The sequence below is a fragment of the Salvia hispanica genome, chromosome 1 (genome assembly GCF_023119035.1).
Source record: "Salvia hispanica cultivar TCC Black 2014 chromosome 1, UniMelb_Shisp_WGS_1.0, whole genome shotgun sequence".
Classification (NCBI taxonomy): domain Eukaryota; kingdom Viridiplantae; phylum Streptophyta; class Magnoliopsida; order Lamiales; family Lamiaceae; genus Salvia; species Salvia hispanica.
This window is the reverse complement of record NC_062965.1, coordinates 37,325,959-37,341,060: the sequence shown is the minus strand read 5'-3', so window position 1 is coordinate 37,341,060 and position 15,102 is coordinate 37,325,959. Positions and strand designations below refer to the sequence as shown.

The 15,102-nt window shown below is 35.1% G+C and overlaps 1 pseudogene; it reads left to right on the top strand.

Moving 5' to 3' along the window:
• The first annotated feature begins 441 nt into the window (after nucleotides 1–441).
• LOC125195721 lies at nucleotides 442–5,877 on the top strand (annotated as a pseudogene).
• Nucleotides 5,878–15,102: the final 9,225 nt, after the last annotated feature.

The following is a 15,102-nucleotide window of genomic DNA, read 5'->3' as shown; positions in this document are numbered from 1 at the left end:
GAGGAGGAAGAAGAAAAGGAAGAAATTCCGGCCAACATTCCGACGATCCGTCTCCAAATCCCAATTCCACTCAACGAGAGCATGTTTCCTATGGTTTTTGTTGCAAATTCCACCATGTGTTTAGGCTAAGCTCTCTATGTTGCTCCAAGTTGTAATCTAGGCTTTGTATGGATGTTTCTACACCTTTGAACTCATGTGTTTGATACCAACAATGTGCTTAATGTTTATACACTATGTTTTTGGCTAATAATGTAGTGTTGTTCTTTCCTTTGCTATTGTCTCTTTAACATAGTTTAGGAATGTTTGATTGTTGGTATGCTATCGAATTAGAATTGTTCAGAGGATAATTTGATAGTGGATTAAGTAGGTGATTATAGTAGATGTTTATTTCTCTAGCGCTTCCGCAGGAGTTTATAGACTTTGAAGATTGGTTCATAGGTTATGTGTTCAGCTAATTGTGAACTACTCATCGTGTACATGTTCAGTGTATGTGATTAGGTTGATGATTTAATCCCTTCATATGTTTCGTTGATAAAGGTGTAGAACAATACAAGCCTAGTGAGTAACTTGGAGTGACATATTTTCTCATTTGAATAGTCTTTCTTTAGTTAACTTGTAGTTTTATTTTGTCTTTAACTTTCAGAAATCAAAAATCAAATCTTTATGCTACATCTTTTTAAGTTTTTAAGTTTTAAACAATCTTCTACCTCCCTGTGGATCGACACTTGAAATATTACTAACGACGCTGTAATCTTGCAGTATCGTAGTATTATTAGAGTTAATTAATTAAACTTGATATCCTGTGTGCACTGAATCAGATACTCTAAAATACGCATCAATCGACAGTGGGATTAGTTGGACATGGTGTATGAGTACAAGTGGAACTTCTCCAATTGGAACTTCTCCAATTTGGTGTATGAGTGATTAAAAAAATTGAACTTTGGAAGGGGCACGGGTTTATTGCAAAATCGTAAAGCGAGAGAGATATAGAAAGAAAAAGTGATTGAAGTATTGTTAGTAGAGAATGAGTTGCACCTCATTATAGAAGGAAAAGTTTCCTAAAATAGAAAGTTCATAATTTTAAGGGATGGACTAAAAGGAAATAGTTCATAATTTAAGGGGCGGAGGGAGTACTGGTGTACTACAATTGACTATTTGAAGGATAAGATGGTAAAACAAGCTCAAAATTAATCAATCCATCAAAGTAAACAGTTGATTGGCGTGGATTATTTTTATCAATCTTACAATCTATACTCACTCAACAAATGCCCCCCTTCCAGTCTCATTCTTTAACATTTGATTTTTTCTGATTTGGTCCTTATGAGATCTTTTTGTGGTGATTTTATATAAACCATTGAGAGCAAATATTACAACTTGAACTGAGAAATTTTATGAATTGTAAGTTTCACACTACATATGTTAATGTTGCAGGAAGCTCTGAAGAAGGCAGAGAGTTACATAAAGGTCTATCTCTTCGGCTGTACTGAGCGTAAGTACTCCAGATATTGGAATTTCTTGTCGACTATAACTAAACTAACATATAAATTTGTGCATCCTGGAGAATTGGTGGTTTAGCATGATGATACTGATTTATTTATCTGTAGTTTCTCAATATTTTGGAAACAAATAATTATCATGCTAATATTTTCTCAATGCTATTCTGACTGTTTTTTTCTCTTCAGCCCAATTGGTTCCTTATAGAGATCAAGCAAAAGTTATAATGATACCTGTTGTGGTTGCTGTAAGCCCCAATACCTTTTCTTTGAAGTCTCGACATTATAATATTATTATGTGTTTTTCATTTTTGCTCAGTTGATTATACTGTTTTACTAATCTCACCCATCAGATGTTGATGTTAGTGAGTCAATTATAACTTGGAAGTGATATACTTCCTACAAAAACTATGAAATGGTAATGCATCCTTAGATATTATTTCCATTTCACTAAAAACTGTAGTTGTACATTCATTCCCTATATTACAATTTTTTGGATAAGTTTTTTCTTTCATTTTGCTTCAAACGAAGGCACTGACTTCTCAAGTTTCATCTGATATTGGCTTTCCCAAATATCTTTTTTCACTCCAACTACATTGTGATTGTAGCATTATGTCTTTATGGTTACCATAAGACTCTGTTAATGTAGGTTTGTGAAATTTTTATTATTTTTATGTGAATGATCTAAAGAGCTACTAGCGAATTGTTCTTCTGCATTGGTCCATTGGCTCTAACTGATGATCTCTGTGCCATCCCCCCTCATTCATGCTGGATGTTAGGATATGTGATAGAATTACATAGTTATAAAACATAGTACAATTGTACTGTGTTTTCCATGTGTTCTAAAATCCTGAATGGGCTAGGGGCATGCCCAACTTAACACCATGAATTTACCGTGGATGGTATGCAATAACATAAGAAAGAAAAAAATTGTTATATATTGCTTTTGCAAGCCCCCTTTTATCTGTTATCTTTGAAATTTTTACTGATTCGTGGATATCTTCAAATGATCAGGTGGTATCACCTTTTCCCCCATCTGACAAAATTGGTATCAAATCAGTTCAGAGGGAGACTGAATAAATTGTGCCTATGAAGCAGATGAAAATGGATTGGGTCCCTTATATACCTCTTGAGAAAAGGTATCAAATCTTCCTACAGTTTTTCTGTTGATGCTATCCTCTGCCAAAATTTTGACAGTTTTTCCATTGCATTTACTCATAGGGAATCTCAAGTTGAAAGACTTAAAAACTCTCAAATATTCATCTTGAGTTGTAATCAAAGGAGGTAATGTTTGCCTGTTCTCACCTTTTGTTGTTTTGGATTTCACGAATATCTATATAATTATAATTTTTTATGGTGGTGGATTTGTGGATTTGTTTTAGTTGTTTTCTTTGTCTTTATCTTAATAGTTCAGTTTTATGGCTAAGCTGTTTAAGATTAATATTCCGTTGCTGCTTGCCTCTTTTTCTATATAATCCAATTTCATCCGTCTAATATAGAGTTATGGACATCCTTAATTGTATTCAGTGATTTCAATATCTCATTCTTACTTGCCTCCACTGTCCACCGTGTTTAGTGGTTTTGACTAATGCATTTTTTTTGCAATATAATTTATGCCCAATAAACTTCCACAAATGAACATGGGCACCGTATCAGGGGAAATCTTGACTCAACTTTAATATTTTCTCCTTAATGAACCAACTGTTTCTTCAATAGTATGTTTTAAATATTTTTGGCCACAAGTAGTTTTCTAAAGGAAAACATGCAATTTTATTTCCTTTTGTTGAACTATTTAATACATCTAGAAGTATTAGCGACTTGGTTTTGATCTTGTTTTGACTTCAGCGAAGGGAAATTTTATATACAAAGGGGCAAAGTGATTTATTATTGTGAAGTTGATGAGAATGCAGTGTTGGATAGGATAGCACCTTCATTGATTTTATAAAATTTATGTCAGAGAGTTGCTTCTTGCAGGGCTGGTTTAAGACATTTGAAGATAGATCGCGTAAAGAAGTTTGAGTACTGCTTACCTTGTAAGTGAAATGCTATATTTTCTTACGGAATTCTATTGCTTCATTCATTATTGTCCTTCCAGTTCTTGCAATTTATGGGTCTAAAGGAACGGTTAAATGATTTATTTTAAGAGTTGTGATTGTTCTTTCTTCTCAAATGTTTGCAATTTTCAAGTGAGCATTCTATCACTTATTCAGCAAATTTCCCCTAGTCCAGCTTCTTTACCTTTCACTCCACATCATAATATGTTAATGATGAATTGAGTCATCTGCATATAATATTGATTTGCATTACTGAGTTGATAATAGATATATCATATATTCACTAATTATTAACTGGATGGTTGTGAAATCCAGGTGGGACGAACAGTAACCGGCCATCATATCAGCACCGCGGTTGTAACCTAACTCGCCAACAAAGGTTACAGTTACGGTTGAACTGCTTGTTTCTGGTGGTTCACTTATTTATTTTTCTATTTTGTTTATTAAAATATTTCCTTCTTGCTTTAAGGTGTACTACCTTCGTCCTTTAAAAATGAAGTAGGTAGGTAGATAAAAAAACGGCGATTGAAGTATTGTTAGTAGAGAATGGGTCCCTCATTAGAAATAAAAAGTTTCCTAAAATAGAAAGTTTTAAATTTTAAGGGACATACCGAAATAGAAATAGTTGCTATTTTTAAAATTTGGAGGTTATATCTTTTAAGGTCCTATTCCATGAATCTTTTTGATGTTTTGTTGTTATGAGATCTTGAGGAATATTTTTTTCCTTGTGAACGCTGAGTTTATAAGGTGCAGGTTGAGCAAATCCTGTGCAATACTATTAGCATAATTTGCGAGCACTGAGTTTATAACCTCGTAATTTTTTATGGAAAACTATGAATATCTTCCTAATTGCATAGGTATGATTTTGATATATCCCTTCACCTTTCCACAGACTTCTACAATCCCTTTCATGAAGATGAACTGGAGCAAAGCACAGTGGTTGACCTTTTATTTCCTATTGATCCCAAGCCAGTAAGCCTGTACCTGTTATCTTATCCTACTCATAAAAATAAGCCAATCTTGAGATTGTGCCAAAGTGTATTGGTTGTTTGTTTGCAAGTAACTTAACTTCCCCTGCACCTCTAGGTTTTCTGCGAGTTTGATTGGGAATTCAAGGAACTAGAGGTACTCTCACAAATTATGTTAATCAGTAATTATACTACATAGTTATTTAATTTGTCCACTTGCATGCGTAGCTTCTTCACGCATATCTACGTATGAAATGCTTAATTCTTTAAATAATGAAGCTATGGAACAAATTAACAGGCATTCACCGATAACCTAATTAAGGATGAGGAGTTGCCTGCAGATCAAAAAGAGCCCTTCAAGGTACATTGATGCTGATGATTGTTCATGATATGTTACTTATATCACCAATCTTTTAGTATTCTTTTTCCCATCTTCTAGCGTCTAGTTAACCAATTTTTCTACTTCAGGCCTATATGAAGGAGAAAGTGCGTGAAGCTAAAAAAGCTAACCGTGAGGTACTTTCTAACAAATCCAGTGCAATAAGTTTCTTCATTTTCGTGTCTCAATCCTGTTGACTGCATGCTTTCTGTGTAGGCAACGCAAAGCCGTAAAAAGGCACGGGAGGAATTGAGCCAACAATCGAGGGCTGCATTTGAGAATATGATACAAATTTTATCTGGTATCTACACCTGACACTCCAGATGTATCCGGTGTGAAGGTGAGTGTCCTCATTCTTTATGTATTTACAGAAGCATTATGGGTAGTTCTTTTGCAAAATACAACATTTCACCTTGCTTTTATATTTGAAGTATGAACCATTATGTTTATCATTGCAACTAAACTGTTGGAGGAACACTTGACACTTCAAATATTTGGCTTAACTACCCTATCAGTCTATTGCATACTTTAACTATACGTACATTATTGACTTCGGATGGCAATGGATAACAACTAAATGATCTTTGTACGAAGTATTTGTAACTAAAAACTTTGGACAAAACAAAAGTACATTGCATGGAAAATTTAGGTCTAATGCAACTTTTGTACGAGTGATTGATTTTATAATCAACCTCAAATGCAAGTTGTATCATCATTACTAAGTATCCCTGATAAAGAATGCATCTTCTTCCTCAGGCCTGAATGCAATGCAATAATTGTTATCTTTTTCTTCAATTGTTATAAGATTAATTATGCAAATACTAAACCCAATATTCTCAAGAGAGAATATTCATTCTAAACTTTTTGTTACATCATTGTATTGCTTTGTTTTACCAGCTCAGAACTGACCATATGCTTCCTTTTCCTTTTTACAGTCGGCCTTCATTAGTAGATATTATGCGAAGGCTCACAAGGTTTTATGACATGCTGCGGATTAGCTGTATACAGACGGGAGCAACACTTCGTTGATAACAGAGTTCAGAATTCCATCCGTAGAAAGAGTAAGGTATAGAAGTGAAGAAAACTAGGGAAAATGCGGATCAAATGGCCAACTTGATCTTCATGTTGACACACCTATTTCTGTATTGGTACACAATATTTTGAAGTTTAAGTTAATAGATTACAGAAGTTGTAAAACCCCTTTGCGTTAGTGAGCATTACTAGTCGCTAATTTTTTACCTAGAATGTAATTTTATCTTATTCTTTCTGTAGTAATCTGAGTTGTCAGTGGTAGGTTATATTGTAACAATAAAGAGTTGCATTTTCATGGTATGAACGAACTTCAATTTCCTTTAAAGATAAGAGTTTCTATTGATTCTGTTATCCATGGAATTTTTTGTTGGATGTTTCATTTCGTTTGCCAGACAAAGTACAATTGATGAACTTGAAAAGCAACCGAAATCAAAATCATCCACATCAGCATCTCTTAATCCGGTCTAGTCTCCTGCAGTGGTGCTAACGAGTGACCGGATTGGTGTCCATTTGATATTTTATTTTATTTTATTTTTTTCAATTAATAAATACCATAATACTCCCTCCGTTCCACAAAAGATGTCACACTTTCCTTTTTAGTTTGTCCCACAAAAGATGTCACATTTTTCTTTTTGGAAAAAGTTCTCTCTCACATGAATATAAAAATTATATTTTCTCTCTCCATTTAACACACAAAACAAAACCTCCTAAAATCTCGTGCCGTCCCACAAGTGTGACATCTTTTGTGGGATGGAGGGAGTATAATACTACCTCCGTCCTTGAAAATTTGACACAGTTAACCATTTCGGTCTGTCTCTGAAAGTTTGACACACTTCACTTTTTACCATTTTTGGTAGTTGACCCCATATTCCACTAACTCATTCCTACTCACATTTTATTATAAAACTAATACTTTAAAAGTAAGACTCATATCCCACCAACTTTTTCAACTCACTTTCCATTACATTTCTTAAAACCTGTGCCGGTTCAAAATGTGTCAATGTTTGGGGGACGTAGGTAGTATGTTACATACAAAAAATTTAAAGAAAACACCTACATTGGCTTAATTTAAAAATTAAAAAAAAAACTACTCCCTCCGTCCGGCCTTAGGAGTCCTAGTTGATCAATTTCGGACGTCCTGCTTTAGGAGTCCCGGTTGAGATAAATTAATAAAAAAATGCGTACAAAGTAAGTAACAAAGTATTAAAAGTGGGTCCCAACATCCACTACAACATTTATTTACTACACACTCAATTAAAAGTGGGTCCCAACATCCACTATAACATTTATTTATTACACACTCAAACACTTTCTTAAAACATGTGTTCGACTCAACCGGGACTCCTAAAACGGGACAGATAGAGTAGTACATTATTTAATTTTAAAAAAAAATTACTCCCCTGGTCCGATAAAAATAGGCCACATTTTCTTTTTCGTCCGTCCCATAGAAATAGTCCATATCCATATATGACAACCTTTTTCTCCTTTTTTACTTTATCATTTATGGGTCCCACCATCCACTACACAATTTCAACTACTTTTTCTCCTTCTCTCTTACTTTACCAATTGCGCAATTAAACCCGTGTCAACCCTAAGTGGCCTATTTCTATGGGGCGGTGGGAGTACATTACTAAATTTTAAAAACACCTACACTATAATCAAAACCTAAATTCTTTTTCATCCTCTCAACCATCTTTTCATACATCTGTCGAGCAGCCGGGTCGGAGGCGTTGCCATGGGCGGTGGTCGTGTCAAGTAGCAACACCATGTCGTAACTCTCGCGAAAGCCACCGAACTTGGTGAGCGTTTCGAACATGAGCAGACCTTGCGGCACAGCCGATGCAGACGCAATCACCTTCCCTTTGGCCTGGGCTTTGGCAGTTTTGTTGCCAACAGGATGCCTAAATGTAGACGATGCTATGCCAGAACTCGCTTCTGGCTTCACGTTGAGATCCACTGGTGTCGGGCCACCGCTGCTTGTGTAACCTCCATTGGCGATGTTTTTCGTCAGCTTCAGCACAGATGTAGCAGGCATCATCCCTCTGTCGAACTTCGACTTGTCTATCAATAGCAGCCAATTGTAGAACTTGAACTGCTTAGCCACCTTCATGTACTCCTCGATGGAGTAGTCTGTATGCCTCAAGGCATACTCGTTGTTGATTTCCACCAACGGGAGTGGGACGGCTGGCGCTTTATCCTTCCGAGCCATCCTCTTTTTCCTTGCTAACTTGGCCTTCTGCGGAGGCTCGGGAGCGGAAGGTTGCCCACAACTCGGCTATATCTCATCGACCCTATAGGAGTCCGTGTTGAAGAACAAATCGAACTCAGCTTCTGAATCGAATGTGGACCCTACAGATCCACGAGTCTTGACCCTATAGTCTTCTTGGTCGGGCCAACGGGGGCAATTTCTGCTGAACATTGGCATAGCATCGTCGACACCATTCGGGTTTGGGAATTGGTCGGGATTCATATTTGATATTGATGCACTATTTTTTAGCACTAAATAAACCTGCAAGTATACAGAGTATATATAGTATAGCTAAAGGTCAATACCGAATATCGAACTCGGAGAAAACAAACACAGATCTGTCTATCTTCTACTGAAAGCAGTAGAAAGCAAATAACAACTGATTGCGAATAAAACACGGAGATAAAATATAGAGATAAGGGAATTCCAGGGATGTGCGTTCACAGTTATGGTTATACAAATTCCAAACTACAATACCCTAGCACAGTTATTACTTTGATAGGACGAGTCACCTAGTTTATGCTCATGCGATGCAAACGTTGATTACAAGATTAGGGTTGTCAATCCTAACACGTAACTCCATAAAGCTCCTAAGACCCTTGAAAAGTCCTCACTCTCAATTAACAGTGCCGTTTTAAGGGAAGCTAACTGTAGCGTCTACTAAGTGGATCTAACTCGCTAGAACTCTCTCACAGTTATGAAGCAAGTTATATTAAATCATACAAGATTGTGTCACTCAATCATGCAGCATCAAGATTACTTAGGAAAGAAACAAAGTAAAAACAAAACGGATATTAAATAGAAAACCGAAATTGTATAACCAAAGTCGTTACTAACACATCCCTAGAATCCTATGAGTTTAGTTACACATAGTGAAATAAGCTAAACATATAGATTGAAGGGAAGACAATTTGAACATAAAACTAAAGCAAATAAAACTCGTAGGTTGAATCCTTGTCATTCTTGATGTTCTTGAAATCCTTCTTAAACTCCTTGCGCAATTGAAGTACTCTAGCTTTTAATCTCTGTGAATTATTTTCCACAAAGAAGCTCTCTGTTTCATGAAGCTTGAGGTCCTATTTATAGGGGAAAGCCAATCCTCATTGTAGAAGGAAAAGATCTTCAAAATATGGTAAATCTTGGAGCAGATCTAGGGCTAATCGGATTCGCCGCCTTTCTCCCAGCGGGCCGCCGCACCTTGTTCGGCGGTCGCCGCGTTGGAGTCCGAGTCTCGTTCTTTCGGCGGCGGACCGCCGCATGACTTCCGGCGGTTCGCCGGGCGAGACTTTCTTCCAAGTGTAATTTTCCGAGGTGGGCCGCTGCATAGCTCTGGCCGCCAGGCGCCGGCAGTTGCCGTACAACCCGCGGCGGTCGCCGGTCGCCGTCTGACTCCAGATTTCCAGACTTTGCGTTTTGACTCCCTTTTTCGGCTCAATTATACACATTTCTCACAAAACACGTCAAAATACCTAAAAAGATAAAAATATGCAAATAATGGACATTTAGAGTGACTTTGACATCAAAAATAGACCAAATAATGGCCTTAAAACAGTGCAAAATCCGAGCATATCAGATACACTGAATTAGTCACATAATTTAGTAATCACCTGATTAGTCACATGAATTTATTTCATAATCAGTAATTTTATACTCCCTCGTTCCCATTAAATGTCTACCTTTTCCATTTTTGTTCGTTCCCCATTAAGAGTTCACCTACACTTTTAATCATAAATGGTAAATAACCTCACGTTATACTAATTCATTTCACTCATATTTTAATATTCCCTTTGTCCCATTACATATGCAACTTTTGTTTTTTAGCACGAGATTTTATGTAGTGTTGTCTTGTGAGTTAATGAAAAAAGAGTAAAGTAAGAGAGAAGAAAAAGTAGAGAGAGTATTGTTTCCATTTTTAGAAACGTTTCATTTTTATGGAACAAACCAAAAAGGAAAAATTTTCATTTCTAGTGAGACAGATGGAGTATAAAACTACTTCCTCCGTCCATCATTACGAGTCTCATTTGAGTTCGGCACGAGTTTTAGAAAATACTAAAGGAAAGTGGGTGGAAAAAGACAGAGCAATGTGAGACTCATTTATATATATTAGTGAGTAAAGGTCAGAATTGGTCCTAAACATAGAGTCGGAATACGAATTTGGTCCAAAACATTCACTTTTTGAAAATCGGGTCTAGAATATTTGAAATCGTTATCAAAGTGGTCCTAAACATTTGAAATCGTTATCGAAATGGTCTTTTTCCGTCAAAAACTAACTGTCAACACCTAATTAATGATTTTTTAAACTTAATTAATATACTAATGCATAATTAATAAATATAAAATTAATAAAATGCTAAGAAATTCCAAAATCGACTATTTCTCCCTCTTCTTCCTTCTCTTCCATCTCTCCTTCGTTCTTCCTAAATCGTAATCTCTCTCTTCTTCTCTCCAGCGCTCAACGTCGTCGCGTCTTTCTCTCTCTGCTTGCTCCTCCACAAATTATCGTCATCGTGTGTTTCTCCGCATTGCTGCTGTCTGAGAATAAAATCGTCGCCGTCCACCATTGTTGTCGCCATCAACCCCCATTCCTTTTGGTCCTCCTCATCTCTCTCTCAATTTTCTTTATCGGTAGTCGGGCGTTGTTATCTCCACCGACGCAGCCGCTGTTGCCGGAAGATGGTTTCGCTTTCGTCGCCTATGCCTGCTCGTTGTCAGTCGAGCAGTATTGTTGCTCCATGACCTCATCGTCGTTGCTCTTGCCTCGGTCCAACCCATTGTTATCCTCTCTCCGTCTCCCAGCTCAATCATCAATGCCCTCTCTTCTCTCCCTCCTTCTTAATCAATCTTACTCAAATTCATATCTTTCTCTAATCAATTTTTGGAACCTTAACTGTCCGCCGCTGCTCAACAATTCAATCTCTCTCCCCTTTAAATTTCCGCCGCGGTGTTGTCTTACGTGTGGAGATGTTTGTGGTCGATTTTAGAATTTCTTAGCATTTTATTATTTTTATATTTAATTTTGTTTACTTAATTATGCATTAGTATATTAATTAAGTTAAAAAATTATTAATTAGGCGTTGACCGTTAGATTTTGACGGAAAATGATCACTTCAATAACGATTTCAAATGTTTAGGACCACTTCGATAACGATTTCAAATGTTCTGGACCCGATTTTCATAAAGTGAATGTTTTGGACCAAATTCGTATTATGGCTATTGTTTTAGACCAATTTTGACCTTTACTCTATATCAGTTTTATAATAAAATCTGAGTGGAATGTGAGATCTACCTATCATTTATAGTAACGATAATCCTAATTGCGGATGAACTAAAATAGTTAATCGTGATTCCAAATAGCGGACGTGTAGAGTAATATATAAAAATGAGGCTCATCTTTCACTAAATTTTTAAATCACTTTTATTTATTAGGGCATCCTTAACCCCGTCCCGGATTTGGCCCGCAAGTCCTCTCCACGTCATCATTCCCTCAAATTAGGGGTTCCAGGCCACAACTCCATTAACCCCGCAGGCCACAACTCAGGCCACAACTATTCATTTGCACTATTCACAACTACATATTTTAATCGTAAAATAGAATACGTTGAACAATTAAAATCGGGAAATTCATTGTTCAGTCGAAAAATAGAAAATTAAAAATCCGAGGAAAAAATTTTACAAATCCTAGAAAAAAAATTATTAAGACCTAGAAAATAAAAATTACATCCTAGAAAAAATATTAAAATAATTTTGAAGATAGAAATGGAGAAATTGATGGAAGAATGTTGAAGAAATGGATATAATAAAATGGCAAAAAAATCAAAAAAAAGAAAAATAAAATAAAAATTTTGGGGGTTTGCGGCCCGTCCCAATGCATATAACCCTGAGCCGGGCCGGACCCCGGGAGCGGCCCAGGGACGGAACTGCGGCCCCGGGACCGTCCCGGGCCGTGACTCTCCCCCCTCCAATGCTAAAATCGGGCCGGGACTCGCGAGTTGCGGCCCGGCCCAACAGCGTTAATGATGCTCTTACAGTACATTTCTATAACCCGTGGATTAAGATTATTCGTAATATGATTTTAGAGAATATGATTCTTTATAGATTACTGTAAGATTTTTTGACAAAATTTTAAATTGATATAATAACCATTATTATTGTTATTAAAATATAGTCGGTAATTTTAAAATTACATTTAGAGTTGCTTAATACAGTAAGTTGTTACTCAAAAACATATTAATAGTCATTATGTGTATGTGAATTGGCCAAGATTGTGTTATTCCATTCCAACAATATCTTTCATCACATTTATCTTTCCTTTTTAGCAGATCTTTCCTTTTTATACGAGAACTCCTCGATAGTTAAAATTAGTATCTATACTATCTAAAAGTGACAGTTTTTTGAAATTACTTTAATACTCTTTTTGGAAGGAAAATGTGAGATGATAGTGTGTAATTGTTTTTTTTATTTCTTTTACACCATTTTTTAGTAGTATCTGACTGTAGCATCTCAAAAATAATTGGACGAAAATGGTCCAATCAAATGCAAACTTCTTGGAGAATATTTAAAACACTTTAAATTAGGGCTGGGGAAAAATACCAAAAAAATGATATATCACTCGTATCGTATTGAAAAATATCAAAAAATTATCGAATTTTCGATATATCGTAATTTTCGATACGATACGATACCGTATCGTAAGTTTTCGATACGATAACGATCTGAATTTCCTTATATCGCGATATATCGTTTTATATCGAAAATTTTCGATATATCGATATTTTATTTTCGATATATATCGATATATATTGAAATTTTCGATATATATCGATATTCAACGATATATCGAATTTCGGTACGATATCTCGAAATATCGATACGATAACGATATGAAATTTTTTTATATCGAAAGTTCGATATATTGAAATTCGATATATCGAAACTTTCGATACGATAACGATATAAAATTCTTTCATATAGATATTTTCGATACGATACACGATACAGCGTTTTCGATACGATATATCGTATCGACTCACCCCTACTTTAAATAGATGCACTAGAATTTGCATTTTGTGGACTGATTTTCTGATTTTGTAATTGCACTTCTTGGAGAAGATTTAAAACACTTTAAATAGATGCGCTAGAATTTGCATTTTGTGGACTGATTTTCTGATTTTGTAATTGCAGGATAGCAGGTATGGTTCTGCTTGGAATCTGACAACAGCTCCGGCGATGCCGGAGATGAAGAAAAAACGGCGGCAATGCTACTATCCAGCGAGGGACAAAGGTAAAAACTTTTGAACACCAAATGACCAAATATAAGTTTTTAAATTAGAACTCTTGAAAACAAGAAATAAAATGAACTGAAGAAGAAAGAGATGCGAAAAAGAGAGGGTGGCAGTGGGCGACGGCGACAGCGGTATGCAACAGAATGCGAGATGAGAAAAGGAGAGGGTGGCGATGGGCGGCTGCTGGCCGAGAGAGCCGTCGGAGCTTACCACAGCTAGGCTGGAAAGTTCGGCGGGCGACGAAGTGAGCGCCGGCGAACGACGAAGAAGCCACCGTGTCTGGCAGCGCCGATAGGGAGAGAAAGAGAGAGAAATGGGCGCTACTCTCCTTTAGGGTTTAGAAAATTTATGTAATGCAGTATATTATTTGGGCTTTAGTTGGGCTTTTAGAGTTTGAAAAATATGGAGTACTAATATATGTATACCATGTAGGTTTTAATTCGGATTTTTAATGTATTAATTTATAGTTTAAGTTTAAATTATAAATGTATAATTTTATACTATTTGATATATTTTTATTTAATAAAATATAGACTTCTTGATTATGATTGTTTTCTTGGTATAGTATTATTCTTATGATACAATAATACTCCATTTTAATAGTACTATTTTTTTTTGTATACAAGAATATTTAGTTATGAGTTATGAAATTAAATAATGGTAGTTTCAAGTGGATATGCTTGCATGTTGGATTAATTGAGTCTTCTAATATAAACTACTATGTATATTGTGGGTTACAAAAACAATAAACTAAAAAAATAAAAAAAATAAAAAGAAAGTAGACGATGGATTACAATTCACACTTTGATATAAATAACTTCGTTCCTCCAATACTTATTACACAATCCAACAATATCACGTAATACACTTTTATTGGAAGGAACAAAATACATCATAAATTAATATTTTTATGCAATTTAAAAAAATTATGCGTTAATACTTTATGAAGTACTAAAATTGAATCATCCATAAGTAAATCAAGAATAATGCTAACATGTTATAAAGTGCTTACAAAAAAGTGATTATTTTATCAATATAATCTTTTACAAATATTCTTAAATCATCATCCTTTTATTTTAAAAATATAAAGAAAGAAATGCACAGTTAGCTTTCAACATTGGTTCTCCTTTGATTTCTTTATTTTGTTGTTATTTATCTTTTTAGTTATTGTATTTTTTTAAAAAATATATTTATTTGGTGAATACGAATTCTTTTGGTTTAAATGTAGTGTTTATGAATTGAGATGCTATTAACTGTTAAAGTGAAATCATATACATAACCTTTGTCGCCTTCTCTTTGTTAAGTTGGAACACATTAGTATCATTTTTCCGGTGTTACGATTTTGAGAAAAAATAAAAAATATGCAAATTGATAAATGAACTGTACATAACTTTTTACACCTTCTCTTTGTTAAGTTTTTTAAGAACAATGTATAGAATTACACTTTTTAATGGAGATTCATAATTATTTATGTTAAAATTGTGATTTATTATAAAATTTCCAATTATATTGTGAACTATATCTCCATTTAATAGGTTAGTTTCTTAAAAAGTTAGAAATGTTAAGTGTTTGCATCAAAATGATACTACTAAATAAATTTTGGTATCAAAATTAATAAGCTTCCTCAATGTTTTAACTATGGTATT